The sequence below is a fragment of the Arvicola amphibius genome, chromosome 7 (assembly GCF_903992535.2).
Source record: "Arvicola amphibius chromosome 7, mArvAmp1.2, whole genome shotgun sequence".
NCBI classification, from domain to species: domain Eukaryota; kingdom Metazoa; phylum Chordata; class Mammalia; order Rodentia; family Cricetidae; genus Arvicola; species Arvicola amphibius.
Genome location: NC_052053.1, coordinates 99,252,473 through 99,274,218, shown reverse-complemented (window position 1 = coordinate 99,274,218; position 21,746 = coordinate 99,252,473). Strand labels below are relative to the sequence as shown.

General features: G+C 42.6%; 1 protein-coding gene across 13 annotated transcripts in view; it reads left to right on the top strand.

The window, feature by feature from the left end:
* Positions 1-21,746, top strand: part of LOC119818468 (DNA repair protein RAD51 homolog 2-like) — a 437,860-nt gene that overhangs the window by 216,050 nt on the left and 200,064 nt on the right. The gene's annotated exons all lie outside the window — the stretch shown is intronic.

Below are 21,746 nucleotides of genomic sequence, written 5' to 3'. Positions count from 1 at the left end.
TGCTTGATGGGAGAGGCCAACTTATTATAAAGTTCCCCACCATCTCTGCTGAGGGTGGGATGTTTCCTGTGCCTGAGGAGGAGACAGGCAGAAGTACTTGGAGGACTTTTGTGTGCATGGCGTCACTTCTGGAATAGGAAGTAGATGTGAGCGTGTGACTCGGTTATGTCATTGCAAGCAGTTGTACCCCAAATTGTAGCATTTATAAAGTGAGATAATAATACCAACTGTGTTGGCGTATTGTGCTATTTAAATAAAATAACCTTTACAAAACATTTAACAATAATATCTGAGCCGGGCGGTGGTGGCACACGCCTTTAATCCCAGCACTCGGGAGGCAGAGACAGGTGAATCTCTGAGTTCGAGGCCAGCCTCGTCTACAAGAGCTAGTTCCAGGACAGGCTCTAGAAACTACAGGGAAACCCTGTCTCAAAAAAAAAAAAAAAAAAAAAAAAAACCACAATAATATCTGATACATGGAGTGTGGTCAGTAAGTGGTAGTTATCAGTCCTATGTAATACGTATACATTTTCAAAAAACATATAAATGCTATAGTGGCCTCTGATACTAAAGAGCTCAATACCCTAATAGTAGAGACAATATTGATAGTTAATAATACTAAACTTAAGGACAAAATCTATAGGGATGGAGAAATGGCTCAGCAGTTAAGAGCACTGGCTGCTCTTGCCGAGGGTCCAGGTTAGTTCCCAACACCCACATGGCAGTTCACAGCCATCTATAACTCCATTTCCAAGGATTTAACACTTTCTTCTGGCCTTTGCAGACACTGTATGTGTGAAGTCCATATACATACATGCCAGCAAGACAATATACAGAAAATAAAATAAATCTGAAAACAATTTGAATTTTTTAAGCTTTGGGAAATGTACTGAACAGGTACATAAAGTATGCAGTAATTTTCTTACTTTAGTAAATTTTGTAGAGTATTTATAGGTAAAGTATTGTTGACATCGAGAAAGAAATATTTTTCTTTATTATATATACACTAAGTAGAAATCTTTGTGAGGGCTGAAATTCCATTTTCTTTGCCCCTCTATGTCTCATAGAGTGATTACATAAAGTGCTCACCCAAGGCATAGGTCTTCAATTGTCCATTCCAGAATTTTTTGCTCTTCAGTGATGTCTGCCCATCCTCTGACCGATCCCAGATCCCTTCCTCTAGCCCAGACATGGCCAATCCCAGATCTATGCCTGTGGCCCAGACATGAGCAATCCCAGAACTCTACCTCTGGCCCAGACTATTCTCCTGAGCTCCAAAGTCATGTGTTCCAAAAATCTCCTCGATGCTCAAGTATGAACTCTCTTTTATTCATAACGTCTACCTCTCACACATCCCCTATCTTGATCTGTAGGAAAATCTTTATACAATTTTGGAGCACTTTCTCTCCTTTATATTTCTCATAGTCGTATGTTTATGTTCTTTCTTTTTTATCTGGTTTGAGATTCCCCTTTTATACAGAGATCTGAACTTATTATTATCTCTGCCTATCCCAACATCTGATTTAAAATACATAAAGCTTTCAATAAATGCTTGATACTTGGGAATGCTTTCTATACCTCTTCATTTTTTATGGAACAAACATGCATGCACTCACAAACGTGTGCCCATGAGCACATGCATGTAGTGCTCACACAGCCTTTCAATTCACCAACTCTTGTCCAGTTCTTCAGCGTGTGGTTTACTAGTGAAATTGTTATGTGGTCTAAGCCAACAGGCATGTGTCATTGTCTAGGGGTTATAGGATGAAGACTATAACCATAATGCATAATTCTTTTCAAATAGTTAAAACACATACTCAATTCCACCAAACTCTTCTCGGGCATTTCTCAATCACTTTCTCCTTTGTTATTATTATTTTTAGTGGAAAAAGAAATTGGGAAAGAAAAGAAAAACCTAACCTAAGACCTTGTCCTGGCCTTGGTGAGAATACATTTTGGGTTCCCAGTTGACCATTTTCCATACTGTCATTGCTTCTGGAGAGCAAACCCCCGAGCCTTGCCATTGTTCCCATGGTTTATGTTTCATGCTCTGCTGCTTCCTGGCTGGGAGAAGGCTTAACTGACAAAGCCGATTTCTGTAGCTTTGCTGATATCACCCATGATTCAAAACCACACTAAAAAATGACAAATTAAGTCCAGCCACATTTTTGTTATTCTTATTGAGAAACACCCATGCACAGACCAAGAAGTTCATGTTTGCCAAGCAGGGCGAAACAATCCTGATGCAGAATGAAGAAAAGTAATGTGAACCCACAGAGAATAAACTTATTTAAAGTAGGAAAGAAACAAAAACCAAGTGATTCTGTTTCCTTGGGTTTCTAGACCACTCTTGGTTTTTAAACCACTCCCTTTATGCAGTGTCATCCTGCCCACAATCTTCTGTTCATCGGTTGTTTTCTCATCCAAAGGTTGCACTGAAATGGCCTGACTCTTACAGGACTTGGATGAGTCTCAAGAACACAGTTGGGACAATTACCATAAAAACAGCATCTCATCTGAATCCGGTTTCACTCATTCCTAGCCATCCTTGTCAAGGACATGTTGGCTGGCTCAAGTGATGCCACGCGGCCTGCCTCTGCTCAGGTTCCCCAGCTTGCTGTGCCTTCTCTTAACTCGAGCACTAATCAAAATCGCACGCATTCCTTGAAGTCTGGCTTCCATGTTACCTCTTCTGAAAAGCCTTTCAGGTGCACATTAGACCTCTGCTCTAGCTTGTCCAGTCTCTGAGCACCATGTGCTCACAGCACGTGCTCAGTATTTTTAAGCTGATGCTAATATCAGGTTCAGAAAATTGCTCATGCTCTTATTTTCTTAAATAGAAGCAACAAGAGGATCTGTAAAAGTTATTTTCTTTTAAGTGTCAGTAGCACATATAAAAAACACAGGAGAGAAATGTGCTGATTTAAAAAAAAATAGGCATCCAATTGTGGAGAAACGTTTCAGTGGGCATTATAAATTTAGGGAGAATATGTGCCAAACCCAGAAAGCACTGTGTATAGGGACAGTAAAGTAAGTGTGTCTTAGATACCATTGAATAATGGTATTTATACCATTATTTGCACCAATGGAGGAAAAGTGAATGATACACAACCCAAACCTACTCGTGTGTGTGTGTGTGTGTGTGTGTGTGTGAACATGTACATGCTATGCCACAGCCCATATGTGAAAGTCAAGGGATTACTTGTAAGAGTTGGGTCTTGCCAGGCAGTAGTAGAGTAATCTTTAATCCCAGCGCTCAGGAGGCAGAGGCAGGTGGATTTCTGTGAGTTCGAGGACAGCCTGGTCTACAGAGTGAGTTCCAGCACTGGCTCCATAGTTACTGAGAAACCCTGTCTTGGAAAACAACAACAACAAAAGCAAAGAGTTGGGTCACTCCTTCCATCATGTGGATTCCAGGTATTGAACTCAGATTGTTAGACTTGGCAGCAAGCACATGGACCAGCTGAGCCATCCTTCTGACCTTCATGTTTATATTTAATAAACACATTGGGGTTCCTGTTCTGCTTATTTCTTCTTTATTTCTTACCCAGACTCTTTTTAAAGTTACTGATGGCCTGCAGAAGTAGTTAGAAGCTTGCTACAAGTTAAGAAGGCAGTTTACATTTCTATGCTACTAATAATCTCCTTTTTTGGCTAGATTAAGGTGGCTTCTGCAGTACTGCAAACCCGAGCATGACTGTGGGGTCTGAATTTAGAGTACTATTCTGTAGGAATCATGACAAAATCATCTTGCTGGTTAACATTCAGAGCCATGATTGGAAATCGTGCCTAGGTCTGCAATTTGTAATTAATGTGGAAGAGTTCAGTCTCTAGAGGTGGCTGAGAGTTCAGCCACAAAGGTGATTAAAAGATTGGGAAAGAACTCTTGGGGAATTTAAAGAAACTGGATTAGTCAGCATGGAAAGAAAGGAGGATAAAAGGCAATTTAATATCAGTCTTTATGTATACAAAGCCACTTAGGAGAACATAGTGGCCAGTGTTTTCCAACTCTCCTGAAAAAAACACAAGAGGCTTATACTATAGTATGGATTGAGTGTAGACATAGGGAAGTATCTACTCACAGGCAAACTTGGAGTGAACTCTTGGGGAAAATGATTGAATTTCCATCTCATGCTATCTACCTGTCTGTCTCTGTCTGTCTGTCTGTCCATCTGTCCGTCCATCCATCCATCCATCCCCATCTCAGTTGTTTTAAGATGAGTGTTGCTGAGCATGGTGGTACATAATAATCTCAGCACTTTTTTGAGCTGGGAAAAGGGAAGAGGAAGATTATGAGCCCAAGGCCAACCTGGCTCACAGCAAGTAGAAAGACCTTGTCTCAAAAGAAAAGATGGCTCTTGCTTAGAGATGATGGCAGGTAATGGAGAGCTTCACAGAGTCCTGTCTGCTGTATGATGGTGGTGGTGATGGTGGTGGTGATGGTGATGCTGTAGCAATGGAAACTGAACCCAGAACTCTGTCCGTGTTCTGTGGAACCCTGCCCGTGTTCTGTGGTAAGCAGATTCTCTGCCACAGTTATACCCCTGGGTCTGCATTGGTATTTTGAGAAACATCTTTATGGGTAGCCATGTACACTAATCAGATGAGGAGGTGTTGCATTACAGTTTCATTCCAATTTCGTCATAAGTGATAGCAATAACTACTAGCCATTATTAAGGGCCTACTCTGTGCCAGCACCGAGCTAAATGCTCTACATATGGTATACCTAATTTTTACTGTAACCCTCTATTAATGGTTTCATCTCCATTTTATACCCAAAAGAAGTTGAGATTCAGTTAGATCGAAGGTCACAAACTAGTAAATAGTGAGTCAGAATGTGAACCTAAGCCTAGATGCCTTAGCTCCAGTGTCCAACACCTTTTGCAGCATAAGTTTCTACTCCCTCCAAGTAAGCCCTAAGTCCAGAATGGTTTAGTGTGCTCATCAGTAAACATAGTGGGAATGTTCACTATTTCTACTAACTATTCAGTATATTGCTTAATTGTTTCTAAAACATTATTATTACTAAGACTGAACTTGTTCTTCTGTCTTCACAATCGTGTGAAAATTTTGTGTCCATATTTTGGTATCTCTTGCCACAAACAAACTTGCTTGATAATTTCATATTGAATGAGATGAATGAAGGAGAACTTAACATACTTATAAACAGTTTTGTTTTACAGCATTCAGTAATACACTACCTACAGTAGTGTAGGCTGTCTGGTCAGGGACCAGATGTGGATTTAGCTTATGGCCACTTTGTGACTGGGTTGCACATGAAACGTGTCCTTTGCAAAATGAGAGAATTTAATACATGCACTTGCTAAGATCCCTTCTAACCTCTGCTTCTGTAGCTTTCTATGCACAGTGAACATGGGAATAAAATAGGATTTCTCTGGTCCTTGATCTGGAAACCTCGGAGCTAGCAGATTTAGGAAGGAGATCTAATATTCTCTAAAAATGCTGTAGAAGTTCCAAATTTACAGAGGTTCTCAAAGTCTTCTTGTTTGCAAGCCTCTAAAGACCTTAATTATAGACTAGCTGATAGTACCCTTTGTTGGTAGACAGAGTGGGCAGGCATATTTATGCTATTAGATAAGTTGAAAATTTACTTGGTAATAAGCACCTATAAATAACTGAGTTATTATTTTCTTGTGTGTTGCCGTGCATATATCTGAATCTTTTGTATTGACTTGTGCTTGTCTCACTGGTCGGGCTAACATGATTTGTTGGCCAGGACCTAGAGAGCTAAGTCACTGCTGGCCTAATTGTTTTCTTGGCTTGCCTATAGAATTCTTGGCAGCTAGAGTTTCTTATAAAACTTTCCTAGCAGTGCCTTGTTCCCTAGGGGGAACATTGTACTTTAGGATAGTATGTGATAAGAACCAAGATGATGAAATAAGTTTTGAGAGTTCTGGACAATTCTCAGGGCAATTGAAACTGTGATATTAATTGATGTCTATAGCATATGCATCTTTATTATAATTGCCATTTCAGGGCAGGACGAGGAAGAAATAACTCTAGGGAGCAGACATTGTCTGTGCACTTCTGCCTTCAGAGTAGTGCTGTATCTAGGGTATTGGGAGGAACAAAGGCTTGGTTTCCAGTTCTAAGTTCAGCTGAATTCCTTGCTCCTATTTTAGCTGGTCAAACCCCTTGTCTCCAGACAGGCCGTACTGTATATAGCTCCAGTGTGGAGCTCCCCATAACTTTTTGGTTAGGCAATTCTTAAATCTGGGCACAAGATCAGAGTTATATCATAGATGTATTTATTCAACTCTCAAGATTGCCATACCTAATGACTAATGACTTAGGATTTGAAAAAAAATCATGACTAGATTCTGGTGCTATCATGGGCCAGCCCATCTTCCTCTTCCCAGTCTAGATTTTGGCTTTGACTAAGTAGAAGAAACATATCATTTGTAGTGCATTTTACCTCTCTTAAACTTTTTCAGTTGAATAAACAAGGCTGAGAAGGCACAAAGGAGACCTGGCCTATGGTCAGTTGAGGGATAACAAAGGTATCCAAGTATAAGGCAATCTTGTACAGGTTTTCTCATTTACTATAGCAGAGGATGTGTTCGTTCAGGCTCTTTGATTGAAAGGAAGAAGCTAACCTTGGCTGACTTGGGGGAAAGAACAATTTTAAATGGATCTGGGGCAGTTACTGGGATGAATCCACTCCAGATGTTTCCTACTTGAGTTATTCAGATTCCCAAGAAAGCATTTGAGTGGCTGGCTTGGATTATAAACTTACCTCTTAGACCAGAAGAGGCTTCATGCCTCCCAAGACAGTATTACCCACAATGGCCACAGTGAGTATAGATGTCAAAGCTCAGATTAGTATCATCTCCATGAAGGAAGACTCAAATACACCTGATGCCCACTATGAAGTTTTACAGTGAGGACCAAATTCAGCCTTTCAGTGAATGGAGTGGATGGTGGTTATGCAGAGGCTTCTGCTTCTTAGCAGTTGCCTAAAGCCTCGTCAGCATAGGCATTCTTGGCTATAATTTAATGTCCTTATGCCTTTGGTGTAGCTTGACAACATTGATCAATAATTAGCAAGATCTATCTTTGGTCATTATAGTTGCCTGGAATAAAATGAATGCTTTCAATTCTCTGGGTATGATTTAAAAGCCATCATCACATATAGAAGGGCCCAAATCAAGGCCAGTCATCAGAGGGAAAGTATCAGAAACCCAACCTTGGTGTTTCTCCTTGTGGAGTTGTGTAGAATGGCAGTTTGAGGGCCTTGACTCCGCGAACTGAGCGAGGAGCTTCCTCATAGGTGGAGAGGTGATGCACTGATCTGGAGTGCTTGCTCATCTGGGTTCACTGATGACTGAATGGCTTCTCTCATGCTTTCTTTTCAAGCAGAGGACCAGATGTGCCTTTTCTTTCTCTCTTTACCTCTGTGCCTGGTCTTTCTTCTCCTTAACCAGTCTGCTGTCTTTCCCCTGCCTTGTGTTTTCTCTCTAGTAAATCATTTCTCTATCTTTATCTCATTTGACTCTCCCCCCCCCATTTGTTGCTTGTTCTGTAACTTTTGATCCTTTTCCCAAAGCCCCCTTCCCTTTTTCTTCTCTAAGCCACCATCATACCCTCTCCTCCAACCCCAAAAAAGAACACACGGTTTTTGTTTTGTTTTGTTTTGTTTGTTTTTCCTTTTTTTTTTTTTTTTTTTTTTTTTTGCTGTGAATTCCCAATATGTTTACTGACCTGTGTGCCAAAGAGAAAATTCCCAGGCCACCTCCATGCCAATGCAGTGAAATTCAGCAGCTGTCGTTACTCAACAAGGTCCTTGTGACACATAAATCAGTGGATAAGCACTCTTGCAGTGAACCTTGTTATGGGTATGTTTGTATGAACATGTGAGATACATGACCATGTTTGCTGCATGGGAAAGTTCTTGGATCTTTTCTGATAAGTAAGAGAATTAAGCAAAAAGTTTTGCCCTTTTAATTATTAAGTTAGTGGATGGGATCCTAAGACTTTGTATAAAAAATTAATGGTATTAAAGAGATAAACAGACTTAGGGATCTGATAAATAATCAAGCATTAGAATACCCTGCTGACCCATTATTGATAGCAGACTCAATGCATTATGGATGCGGGGGTGGGACAGAAAGCAGAAGCAATGAAAACAATCTAGATATAAACCCAAGTGATTTGTTGGTTTAAATGCAAGAGAGAAGCAAGTTTAGATAATGTGAAGGAGCAAGAAAATGGAGGCAGAGACTTAAGTAGTGAAGACAAGCCTGTCAGAAAGCTGAGAGCCCCTTGCATCTGTGTAGCATTACAAGGGAAGGAACATACAAGGCATACAACACTTCTTTTCAGACACACTGTCTGCAGCACTTCGGGATCTAAAAGTTAAATGATACCAGAGTAGTATCTTTAAACAGCAGAACAGTACAGCAGAAAGCAAGGCCCCAATAAAACAATTGGGAGAATGTGAAGAGATGAATCAGGGAGCACCAGAAAGCGACACAGCTCTTCAACTGGAACAGTGGTTTTAAGTTGTGCCTGCAGTGTAACAGCTGGCAAGAAAGGAAAGAAAAGAAAAACAAGATGGTGTGGGGCTGTGTTTCCTGAGCTGGGAAGCCCACCTGGCCTGACGGAAGAGCAGACCCCCTGGCTTTGCCGAGTGCGGTCCTGATGTTCTGTGTACACTTCTAATTTCAGCCTCAAGGTTAAAAGTGAAGCCAAGGGCTGAGATTGCTATCCATTGGGAGGAAAAGGCAGAGGGGGGTTTCTGAGCCAGTTCCAAAATCATAAGGCTCAGGGGGAATTACTTTGATTTTGTCAAGTCAGAGCGAACAGCCAAAGGCAGCAGACATAGGATATTGTCAGAGGTAAATCCCCCAGCGAGGTCTGTTCTGTCTTATTGCAGGGTCAGAGGAGCATAGCAAGCCAGCCAAATGTTTTCAAGCATGGAAATCCCCTAACTTTCCAACTGCTGCGGTCCCACAGCGCCGAGGCTTTACTCACAGGATGGCTCTGCTCCAGCTTTCAAATCTCTCCAAGTTGATTAATCATTTTCTTGTTCTGACTCATTCAAGCTTCTTCTAGAAAAAATAGCTAAAGGTACTAGATGGGCTGGGCGGATCAAGGAGGTCAGAGAAATTGGCTTGATGTTAGTCTATAGAAAAACCTAGAAGAAATTGCCAAAAGCCTTTAAGCAAGCATACTGTCCTCAGATGCTATGTATGGTTTGGGGTCCGAGGCCACTGGTTCATTTCATGTGTTTAAAGCAGGATATTCCACATGCATTAGGAAACTAGGGTATGCAAGGTTTCATTTCTTAATGTAAAGAAAGTTAATATAGGCTAGTGATCTAGACATTAGGATTCCATATCACAGCTTATCTTTGTATCTATACGGGTGGACTGTGGACCCATGTATAACCTTCTAACACTGATAATGGCAAACACACATACAACGTTGGTTATTTATCAGGTACCGTGTTCTGTTTTACCAAGAGACATGTTTACAGCACTAAAAGGTCAATTTTGATTGTCTTAGCCAAGGCCATACATAATGATTATATTATTTGGTCTGGCTAATATTCCTCATCATGAAGTTTATATTTAAAAAATAAATTATTTTGGTTTATGATTATATTGAGTCATACTGGAAAGTCTGCTTCTTTGCTTTTGTGACATATTAATCTCTGGGCTTATTCATTGAGTTCCTAGGCATTTATTAAGCACCTGAGTGTACGAGTCATCAGAGATGGGATTGTAAAACTGAGCTACCACCCCAGGCCTGAAGTCATACACTGTGTTCATGCCTTTTAACCAAGTGAGCAAAACACATGGAGGAACAGAGAGCATGAAGCCATTATTTCTGCGGAGGAAAAGAGGAGGAAACATTTGAATTGGGAATTCAAAAATAAACAGGACCTTTTTAGAGTGGTAAGGTCGAAAGGGATGCCGTCATCACAAGGAACAGCGTGTGCCAACGCTGAGTGTGTGAAACAGCATAGGACGTTAAAAATAATGATTGTTTTTTTTTTTTTTGTAGTGCTGTGGTGGGAGGGACCTGCGTGGGTTAAACTGATGTGAGGTTGTGATGGGCAGAAGACTGTGAGTTCTGGAAGGCGATATGGGAATTTTAAAGGAAAAGAGTGGCTTCATTTGGTTATGTTTCAGAGAGTCCTGCAGAGAGTGCGCAGGGAGACTACAGGGTGACAAGGGGCTGGATGGAAAGTGTCTGTGTGTCCCGCGAGTGGTGGCAGCAGCGAGAGAGGTGAAGGACAAGATCCTAGACACATTTCAGAGGTCGGGTGGACAGACTGGAGTGGGGAGTTGAGAACAGAAACTGACGTTTGGATAATCCCTCAGTTAAGGACTTGGGTGCCTAGGTGAATCTTAATGCCTTCAACAAGAAATCCTGCAGGAAACAGTCAAAGGGAGTGTTGAGATTACTTTGTAACATGTTAAGTTTAAATGATGGCACAGGTTAGAGAGAAGGCGTTGAGGTCCCCTTGGTAACCATAATACGATCAAGAAAGAGAAATGCCGAACACACCTGAAGCCAGGACAACTTGGTCTGTCGGGCAAAGGACAAAGCAGGGCGCAGTCTGTTAAGGTTGCTCTCAAGGAGTCTTCATGGTGTGGGAGAGTTCTGGGAAGTACAAATGGGGGTGACATCTGTTGCGCACCTCAGATCCTGTTCTCTCCCTACACGTGACTAACAAACCTTTTGAGGAGGTTTAAAAGCCTCTCTACAAGAGCTAGTTCCAGGACAGGCTCCAAAGCTACAGAGAAACCCTGTCTCGAAAAACAAAAAAAAAAAAAAAAAAAAAAAAAAAAAAAAAAAAAAAAAAAGTCCTGTCAAAGGCTAGTAGGACACTGACCCCTTCTAGGCTGTTATCTTTAAGGTTTCCTTTAGGGAACCCTTGGGAGCCATTCCCAGCACATAACCATGCTTCTGCTGAGCTTTCCCCATTGGTCTGCATTCCCAACTGCTGGGACCGTATAGATTTGCAGACATCTGTACCCCTTAACTAATTGCAGCAATCTGTTCCATCCATCTCTGAGAAAGCACACAAATTGATTCTCCAGTGATGTCCATAGCCAAGGACACCTGTATGTCCCTCCGTCAAATCAGCTGCCCCTTCACCTTGTGCTCACCTGCTTTTTCCATTATGAGGGCAGTAATAGATCAGCCTCAAACGTCCCTGTCCTGGGAAATTTCTTCACAAGAGAATTATTGGAAACAATATTTTGGCCGTGGAGCCAACTTGTGGTTTTAAATATCTTCCAGCCGTCAGAGCACCTGGGCTTAAGTGTCTAGTCCCTTCTGACTCTGAAGAATGAGCTGTACCTTAAATTGAAGCTCATAAGCACATTGAGAAACGATGAGTCTGTTTCCTCCTGCTGCTCGCTGAAGCAATGAAAAGTAAATGAATTCAGAAGGGCCAGAGCCAGTTTGAAGTATCACAGGCCGGGGGCCTTACAGTGTGCAGGGATGCATGCGCTTTGGATTTAGTGCCCTGTGCACAATCGCCTTGCGCAGGCTGCTGGAACTGGCTCCTTCCCCAGTGGAATGCTTGGCTTTTGAGATGAAGATCGACTTCTTACTTTTCATGCTGACCCTAACTCCTAGTACCTTTCATCTAAGAGTTTGATGGTAAATATCTATTAACTGGTTAGAGTCTCCAAATTATGGAGGTTGGTTAACAAAGACTTCTGAGCCTCTTGAATTCAAGCCGTCCACTTTAGCAGCTGCATAGGAAAGATGTGCACGGGATTGAGGGTCACATGCTGGCAGCCGTGAGGGTCAGTAGCCTACAAATGCATTTCACTTGTATCTGTCACTAATGTCTTTACAAAATGAATTCAGCATCAGCATTTAAATATTAAGAAACTTCATAATAAAATCCAGGCTTCCGGCTTTGTTTCCAAACTGTAAGAACTGACAGCCTTACATCACATTCCTGTAGGGTGACTGTTGATAGAGCTGAATGGTCGCTGCCTCCTCTAGGATGAGCACGCCATTCACAGTTTGCCAAAGTCTCCAGCACTCCTGCCATTCTTACATCTGACCGGCCGCCCTACTCACATAATGTTATATGCCTTGTTGGATTTTAGGATGTTTCCCCCTAAGAAAGCTTCATTCCATTAGCAGTGACTCCGTATTCCCTCCCTCCATTCTTCATCCCATCCTCCAGCCTCAGACTTCCAATCTTTGTCTCTAGGGATGTGAATTATTTCTCTACTTCCAGCTATTAAAATAATATCACTACTGTGAACACCTGTATACAAGTTTTTGCATAGATACCTGTTTTTGTTCCTCTTGGGAATATAGCTAGGAGTGGGTCATTTGTTAATCTGTATTCTGACATGCTGAGCAACTTTCAAATTGATTTGCAAAGTGACCACACCGTATCACAACCACACCAACAATATATGAGGGTTCCAGTTTCTCCACATCCTTTGCAACAAATTTCCCTGTTACCTTTATAGCTAATTTGTTTGTTATTGTACGGTGATATTTCATTATAGGTTCAGTCCAAACATTTATTTTTTTTCTTATACAAGATAGAATTTCTTAAGTGTCATGAGGAAATGTTACTGCTAGATTGTGGTGACAGCCACTCATTCCTGGGGCTCTCAGCCAGGTCTCAACCCTTAACGCCAGATAACATAATGCTATGTAATACAGTATGTCCCTAGACTTTGGTCTCTGGAGTACCTGCAGTGAATTCCATCAGGTCGATGGGATGCTTATTACAAATTCAGGTTCCTGGTCACACAAGGATTCATATTATCTGAGGGTAGAATGTGATCTGTAGGAAGTTACATAGCTTTGTAAAAATAAGCAACATGTGTAGACCCAAATAATAGGCCAATGACTTTTCATCTTCCTGCTTACATGAAGAATCACACCAAAATGGCAGCATGTCCTATTGAAAAACTAAGTCCTTTGTGAGTAAAGTATATCTAAGGGGCAGGGGTACAAAATCTTTACAATGGCCATACTGCTTCGGCATAGTGGTATGGGAGAATCGGGCATGTTGACACCTAGGGTCCTTTTCAGCTGTAATGAAGTTGTAGCCTTCTGTAGCCAAACAACACTTGTAACTTTTGCTAGAAAACACTGCTTTCTGGAGGAGCTTTGGCACTTTAACAGCAACAAAACCAACCTTTACCGCGTAGTCGTGACATGCGAGGCATCATGCCGGCAGATCTGGCCACACAGATGACTAAGCTGCATCCTTGACATTATGGATCCGGGATCCTAAGGAAGATGGTATATGTTCCATGGAAGATAGAATTCTCACTTGAAGACAATGCCTGTCACTGCTCTGTCACACCCCGGGGAGCACCTGGCAGGTATAGGTGGATTTGCGTTCTTCCTATGACTTGTCCAATCCAGTCTTTTCTTCCTTGATTTTTCTTTTTCTATTATTTTCTTTCTCAGGATGCCACAGGCAGCACTGCAACCCCTTGGTGGTGTTGAGGCTGTGATCAACTCCCCTGTACCTGAAAGGCCACAGTCTGGCCATGAGATCTTCCACAAAGGCATCTGGAAGCAGAGAGACCCTTTTCCTAAATGTGACACCAGCCTTTTCCAGTAGTCCTGTCTGTCTTTGTCAGCAGAGGTGGTTTTTAGGGCCCCCTTATTATTGCGGGCATTCCATCTTTCAGTGACAAAGATGACCTTGGAGATCAAATCTCACTGTATATATTTGGGGCCACATCCCGAGGCTGCTGCATCTGTGATGGGTGTGTGACTTAGAATGCACCTTTCACCCCAGGATCTGGAATCCTTTAACAGCTCCAGTTCCATATATGACCGCTGAGGAGATGCAGACAATAAACAGGAACATCTGGGTCACTGTCTGCTCGAAGAGTATGAAAGGAAAAGAAGGGCATTCATGAGCAGCCTGAGCGTTTCTCCTCAGGCCGCTATGACTCAAAGCCGTGTGAGCGAGCAGAGCACTGTGGCATACATGTAATGAATGCCTTTTGCTTACCTATCCTGTCACTGTGGGCGCTCCCTCATCAGCTGCTGGGAGCTGCAGTGGCAATAAAGGACAACTACTTCCCTAACTCAAGCTTTTAACCGACACGGGACCTTGCTCTTTTGGGTGAATCACCAGTTCCAGATAAAGATGGGGGTAAGTGTGTAGGTCATTTGGTAGAGTACCTGCCTCATAAGTGTGAAGCCTCAGGTTTGACCCCCAGTGTGACAGAGACTGGGCAACATAGTTCATGTCTCTTCTCTCAACACTCAGGAGATGGCAATAGGAGAATCAGAAGTTCAAGGTCCCCTTTGGCTACATAGGGAGTTCAAGGCCAACCTGAGCTACTTGAGACCCTGACTGTCTTCTCAGGGGAGCAGGCTCTCTGTCAACGATCTCAGTGAAGAGGCAGTTTCAAACTCAACAGCTTTAGCCCACGGAACTTTGACTCAAAAATTTTCTTTCTCAAGAATTATAGGAGTTTTAGATATTTTCCCAGGTTATACTGACGGAGAAAGAAAATGCCATCCCATCTTTTGTTTGTTCCAAGTAGGGAATGAAGAGGAACCAGTGCTTGCTTTCTCTCAGGTTTATGTGCAGCAGATGAAATCCGTCCAGATGCATCTTCAGAAGTTTCAGGGGGTTGCGTGTCATCTGCGCATGTGTGCTCCACCATCCATGAGCTCTGCCCATGCTGTGTCGGGCTTTAACCCTGGTTACCGACCAATGCCTGACCAGAGACTCTTTTTACCTTTCATTTTAAGTGTTGCCCTGGTACGCTAAGAAACCCAACACGCTTGCGCTCTTCCCTCTCGGAAGCTTTACTAGGCCTACTTTTTCTCTTTCCTTTTGGTTTTCCTCTTTGTTGGGAGAAAGATTCCTGATAATCTGTGCCCAGTGTCAGCTGTGGCATCACGGTAAGTAGTTTGGTTTCATCCTTTTGGTTCAATCTTCTGAACATAGGCACCATTTATATTTAAATTCTTTTAGTTCTCAGATTTTGTTTTAATTTTTAAAGTATGTATTTGTGTCTGGTGTGTGTACAGAGATCATAGAACAACTTTGTGAAGTAAGGTTTCTCCTCTCACTTTTATTTGGGTTTCCAGGTTTACATAGCAAGTGCCTTTACCAGCTAAGCCGTCTTGCTTGCCCTTAGGTTTTATTTGATTATATTTTTAAAATTATATTTATTTGTGTGTGCATGTGTGGAGATCAGAGAACAATTAGCAGAAGTCAGTTTTTTCTTTCTCCTGTGTGGGGCCTGGGGTTGAACTCAGATCGTCAGGCTGGGTGGCAAGCAGCTTTACTCACGGAGCAATTCACCAACCAGATTTTATTTTTAATGTTGAATTTCTGTTTCAGTTCCCTACCCCTACAATAGACAGGCCGGAGTGTATGTTTTTCCCCTTCTATTTCCAAGCCTGTCGCATGACTCCTGCTCAATCATTTCCCTCCACATGAACTCTAGAGGTCATACCCTGGCCCAGCTTTGTGAGGAAGGTGAGCTTGAGCATGCACTGCCTTGGTTTCCCCATCCGAGGGCACTTGGGGACTGTTCTGAAGTTTGATGTCAGGCAGCATCCTCCCTGTCTCGGGCTCTCCTGTGTGGGTCCGCCAGAACACAGCGGTCAGTTCAGTTAGTCTCATCATCCCTGCAGCTTCTCTGGTTTCCAGCACTCGGGCCCTGACATCTGAGGCCCTTCCAGGCAAGGCCACGCTGCTCTTTCTAGACCTGTCACTCACCACACCCCAACACCAGCTCCTGTCCTCCAGCCAGCCCAGACTAGTCAACATTCCTACCAAGGCATTTACTTTCTTCACTCGGCTCAGCCCATGCTGCTTACACACAGTTACTTCTCTGCACCCAAGCACCCAAGGTACCCACCTTAGCCATCCTCACCAAGGATCCCTTGATGGGATTACTCACCTATAAACACCTAGACTGTCTTTACGAGATGGTACTTGTCGTGCATTATCTGGAAATAGGGAAGATATTAGCACACTTTGTTTCTCCTTCTAGGTCATAAACCTCTTGAAGGCAGGAGGCATACTTTCTCTTACATGTGGTGCTGAGTAATATTTTCAGATAAATGAATAAAGTACCTTTGTTCCCTTGGTTTGAATCCAACAGCTGCCTCTAATGTCAGAGGAAGGTAGATGATGGAGTCACCAGGATTTAGCACTATATCCACTTGCTCTCTTTAGCTTACTCTCTCACTTTCTCTGTTTGAAATGGGGATCTCACTACACTGCCCAAGCTGGTCTCAAACTCTTGGACTTAAGCAACCCTCTTGTCTCAACTTCCTGGTACTGTACACATGTACCACTCCATCTGGCTATAGCTCTCCACATTTTTGAGTACTTGATAGGTATTAGAAACTGTGATAATTGCTGGGATTAAAAATAATTATGGTCCAATTTACTGATTCCTAGGTGCTAAGCTAGGTGCTAAGTTAGTATTTTTTTGTATCATCCCAAGTAATTCTCATAGCAACCACCTGAGGTTATTATTTTACTATCAAAGCATTATTATGTATGCGGTAGGTCAAAGAAGTTAGTAAACTGCTTAAAGTCACCTAGATAATAATAGAACCTCTTAGTTATAGGGTTTATCTCCCCTTGAAGGCTCTGACTTTAGGCAAGATGGCTAAGGTTAACTCTAATGCTAACCATACTCATACTTGGCATAAAGACCTTCAAAGGGATATAGCCATCCTTTATGAAAGTGTTTCAGATTTTCAGATAGGCTCTCACTATGTAGCATTTGCTGGTCTGGAACTTAATATATTAGCCCTGGTTAGCTTCAAACTATCTCTTCCTGCCTCTATCTCTCAAGTGCACCTCTGTGCCTATAAGATGTATTCTTCAGAATTACTTATAGTCTTAAAGCTGGGGCTATTTATCCCAGACAAATCAGTACTGGTTGCCTTCTAGTCATTCAGTGCTTTACATAATATATGATAGCGACAATTCCTTTCTTCCTTCCTACCTTCCTTCCTTCCTTCCTTCCTCCCTTCCTTCCTCCCTCCCTTCTTACTTACTTTCTTTCTCTTTCTTTCTCTCTCTCTTTCTTTCTTTTTGATGCAGCCCATTTTCTTAGTATTATACAGTTTGATATTCTTTTTTATATGAGAATCTCTGTTTCAAAAAATGTGCCCAAAGTTTCCATACCTGTTTCTTCCCTAGAGTTGTATCTTCAAGGTGATTAAAGACTTTAACCTTGAAAATTTTTTGACAAACCAGTTTCTTTTCTCTTTTCCTTTCTTTCCATTAAGCGTTGTTCATACTTTTGCCCCTTATAAACTTCCTTGTATTCTGCAGTCCTTTCTGTATACAGAAGCTTTCTGCACTGTTTGTTTTGTTTTCTATGTTTATCTTTTTCTTTAAGTCATCTGTTTGTAAAGCTCATAGCCCAACACCACTATTAAATTGTCATGGCTGGTGTTGCTTTGTATTTTGTGAGGTCTAAAGCTCACTGACTTTTTTTGATCTGGCCCTCTTCTTCCTAGGGGAGTTGAGTTTCCTTTTGTTGCCTTATTTATAGCTCTGCTATGGGTATGGTTCGGAGTCTTGGTTTTTATTGCTTCAACTGCTCTGTAGTAACTGACACTCTATGCACAGTCCTGGTTCCTGCCGGCTTTACATATGCACACACACACTATTCCATAACTCAGGCAAACTATAATGAATTGCCTTTTTCCTGGGGTATCTGAGATTCTGGGTTGCTGCATTGGTCTATTCTTTTCAAACACAGAACCAACCACAGTGCCTCTTGTAAACAGGCAGTGTTTGATTTCTGCTAGCATTTCATACCACGGGTGCCTCTCAATCTAATTATATGTTGATTTGTAATCAATGGAAGCTTTCTATCATTTGATTTCATGCTGACTTTATGTCCGCCAGGTACACACACACACACACACATACACACACACACACACACACACACACACACACACACACACACACACACTATTTGGAAACCTCCAGGATTACTATTTCAAGTTTAGTTTTATTAAACAGGTCCCCTTTCATGATGGCCTGCTTTTAATCTATTACTATTTGTTCAGCTACTCTGTCAACCTAGAGGTATCTGTTGTCTACTTAAAAGCAAACAATTCAGCACAGTGATATGTTGGTAGATGCCATGTGTCCACCTAGACTTTAGATTCTGAAGTATGAGGAAAAGGACAGTCATTGGCATGGTTGGTTCAGTGCCCCATTGGCATGGGTGGTCCAGTGTCCCGCAGCTCTCCAGTGCGACAGCTAACCTTAGAAAACAAAAACATCTCCACCAGAATCCTCAGTTGAGTGTGACTGGGGTACAGTGAGAATTCATCAAGTGTGTAGAAACCGCATTTCCTAGGAAATCCAGGCTTTCCTGTATTTGGGAGTGGTGAGGAATACGCCCAACAACTTGGAAAAGATACAGAATTGGCAGGCAAATAGACGGTCTGTAGAGCAAGACTTCCTTTCTCCCTGCTGAGCTTTTTTCCCCCATTATCTCTGAGAAAATGAAGCAAATATGCAAACACAAGCTTGCCTCGGGATTGTCTTTTATTGATAGGCCGCTGTGTTCAGTGATTCCTCTAGCCCATAGTGTCTGCTGGACAGTTGGAAGCTTTTTGAAGCCATTGTATTGTTAGAGAATAATTAGGGTGAATGGGGCAGGGAGTAGGGGTTAACAACAAGTCTTTGTTGTAAGCAATTGCTAGTCTTGGCATCAATATTAGTAACAAGGCCAATCTACTGGAAGGATTCTAAACAAAGGATGGAAAGGTTGCGGTTGGTTTGTCTAATCCGTCCAGTAAATCCACCCATGCGTGGCCATTGTACCCTGTGAGGTCTCTGGAAATGCCTTTGGTCACACCGCATTCCAAGCCACTGGGTGGGTGATCTCTGCACAGTCTGGTACATGGGTTTCCTAGAATGCTTCCCATAGGAAAAAGGGATGCACAGGTGTTGCCTTGGCAATTAATCAGCATACTTCACAAAGAAAGTAGTCTCTTGACATTTGGGTAAATGAATGAGCATCCTATGAAAGACTCATGGGCCTTTCCGTGGCTGGAGGAGTTAGAGAATGTCCTAATGCAAAGAGCTGAATGTGTCTTGAGACTAAGGCAGAAACACCTAGGTAAACCCTGCCCTGGGTTCTCGTCCTTTCTACCTACTTCAGTTGGGCCCAGTCTTAGCGTCATCATCTAGTACAGCGAACTAAGGTAGCTATAAACTTAGTGTTTCAAGGACAGTCATTCTTGGAGTGAGGGCTGTAGCTTAGACATAGAGCAGTTGCTTAGCATGTGTTTAATCCAACGCACTGAACACAGAACAAAACAAGATAGATAGTAGTTCTTAGCAGTGAGCGTCTGTTTCTCCTCACCCATGTGGGAACCTGGAGCTGACAGTGAATGCCAAGTCCAGTCAACCTGCAGCTCTGGCTGATCAGGTTCTTAATCAATACCCAGCAGCAGTGCCTTGCAGAGAGACCTGGAGTCCGGCTTCGAGCTTGTCAGTCTTCTTTCTAACAAGTGCGTGTTATATACTCTGCTCCTAAATCAGCTTTCTGCCAAAGGTCCCCAAGGACAGAGGTTCAAATTGTGCAACAATGCTAACACAAATCTTGCTTTCTGTTGTGATCTTAAAAATAAAGACAGAGGAGCTCAGGAATATAGAAGTGGAAGCAACAATGTCTCCAAGAACACTTATGACCTAAGCTACATAGCCCTAAAAGGCAGATTCCTGCCTCAAATATTGAATAAGGTTCTGATCTCAGGCTGACGGTACAAGATCAACACTAAACACCAAGCACTGACCAGGGTTATTTCCACTAACATTCTGTTCCCAGAGCATACCTAACTCTCCTGTCTGTGTGAAGAGTACTGGGTGTTGGGGACTGGGCGGGGGCTCTGTGAGAAGGGAAGTAGCTGGACAGTAGTGTGCTTCTTTTCAGTTTCTCAGCTGCTCTGGAAAACGGCCAAAACGAATGAGATGCCACAAGCCTTCAGAGTTATTGTAAACCACAGAGAGGCAAGGCCCCTCATTTTAAAAAAAGCTCTATGGAGTTTAAAGTTTCATGTGTATTTGGTCTAGGGCAAGTATAAAACCCTGAATTTTCTCCAGGAAAATATTTGCTTTCAGGAGCACCCAATGGGCCCTGTGTCCCTGGACACATTGTGTCTTGGGGAAGGTAAAACAATGTAGCACCCATTGAGGCTGCTGGTTCTGTTTGGCTAGTGGAGAAAGATTGGTACAACCTTTGATTAGACCTGTCGTCATGGCCTCTGACAGATTGTTAGAAAGGCTTGAGAAAAATCCGTTTGCCATAGAGGGTGGATGGCCTAGCAAAGGAGGGAGAGCAAAGGACTGAATTTTCTGAGACCAGTGTGCTTGGGTGATGCACACAACGTGACACCCAGGGAGACTAGGAAAAACTCAACAGTGGTTTATGAGCCAAAACCCTGGCATCCTCTGAAAGGATGGAAAAGCTGGACATTCAAAATAAGTCACCTTCCATGCAGAAAGAGCTCACGAGCCTGAGGTGACTGTGAGTTATGGAAGTCTGTGGCTGGGCTTATTTTTGCTGTTGTTGTTTTGTTTGTTTGTTTTTTGAGACAGGGTTTCTCTGTTGCTTTGGAGCCTGTCCTGGAACTAGCTCTTGTAGACCAGGCTGGCCTCGAACTCACAGAGATCCGCCTGCCTTTGCTTCCCCAGTGCTGGGATGAAAGGCGTGCGCCACCACCACACGCCGGCTGTGCTTTTTATAGGTGTGAGCTGTGTTCTGTTCTGGCGGTCGTGTTCCAGGCTCGATACTTTTCAATGTGACTTTGGTCTGCAGTTCATGTCAGTGGGCTCTTTTTATTGTCTTCCCAAGTAGTGTTGACATTTGTAGGGAGAAAAGAAATCTGCATAAATAAAATTCCTTTCCTGACATTGTTGAAAAGCATTACAAAAAAGAGCAGAGGGTATTTTTATTTTCAGAACTAAGTGGAAATCATTCGTTGCCAACATTCGTTGCAGGTGGATAGCTTGATGAGCCCTTTCAGGCCACCATTTCTGAGCAGCTCTGAGACATTTTCATATGGATAGAAACACATCCCTACTACAGTGGCCACATCTCTCCCTAAGGCTGTCTTTTCTATCATGCAGCTTTTAGGATTTTTCCAAAGAGTTACATTACACCTGGTTTGTGATGATCTTAAGCTTTCAGAGAAATTCCCATGGATCCTCGGACTGCTTTTATGGAGGGAGTAAGAGTGGGTCTCCGAAGCAAACCATCTCTTTGTCTCAGAACTGGGAAGAGGTGGTTGTTCAGTCTGTGTCTGACTGCTCTGTGCATTTGGAAACTAAAACTGAAGACAGTTACATGGCTTTTCCTGAAGTTACCCAGAAAGTTAGTCCAGGAACAGCACGAAAAGTCCTGTCTCCTTATGCCTGGTTTGGTGTCACAGTGCGAGCTCTGTCAAGAAGGAAATCCAGTCTAGACTCCTGCTGCCTTAAGAAATGTTGTTAATGTACTAGTCATAGAAGCAGCTTGTGGGGCGGGCTGAGCATCCTCGGTGAAGCATGATTTAAAAGGGTCATGTTTGGAGCACTCTAATTTTGAACTACAGTGGCCTTCTGATGCGCAGGATTGTGTACAAAGTGCCCCAGCATGCACTTCTCACAGGTCCTCAAGGCGGTTTTGTGGAAGTAGGAAAGATGCCTCTAAATACAGCTGTTTTCCAGAAAACAGAACTGAAGCTGGAAGCTGTGTGCGAGCTCAGCACAC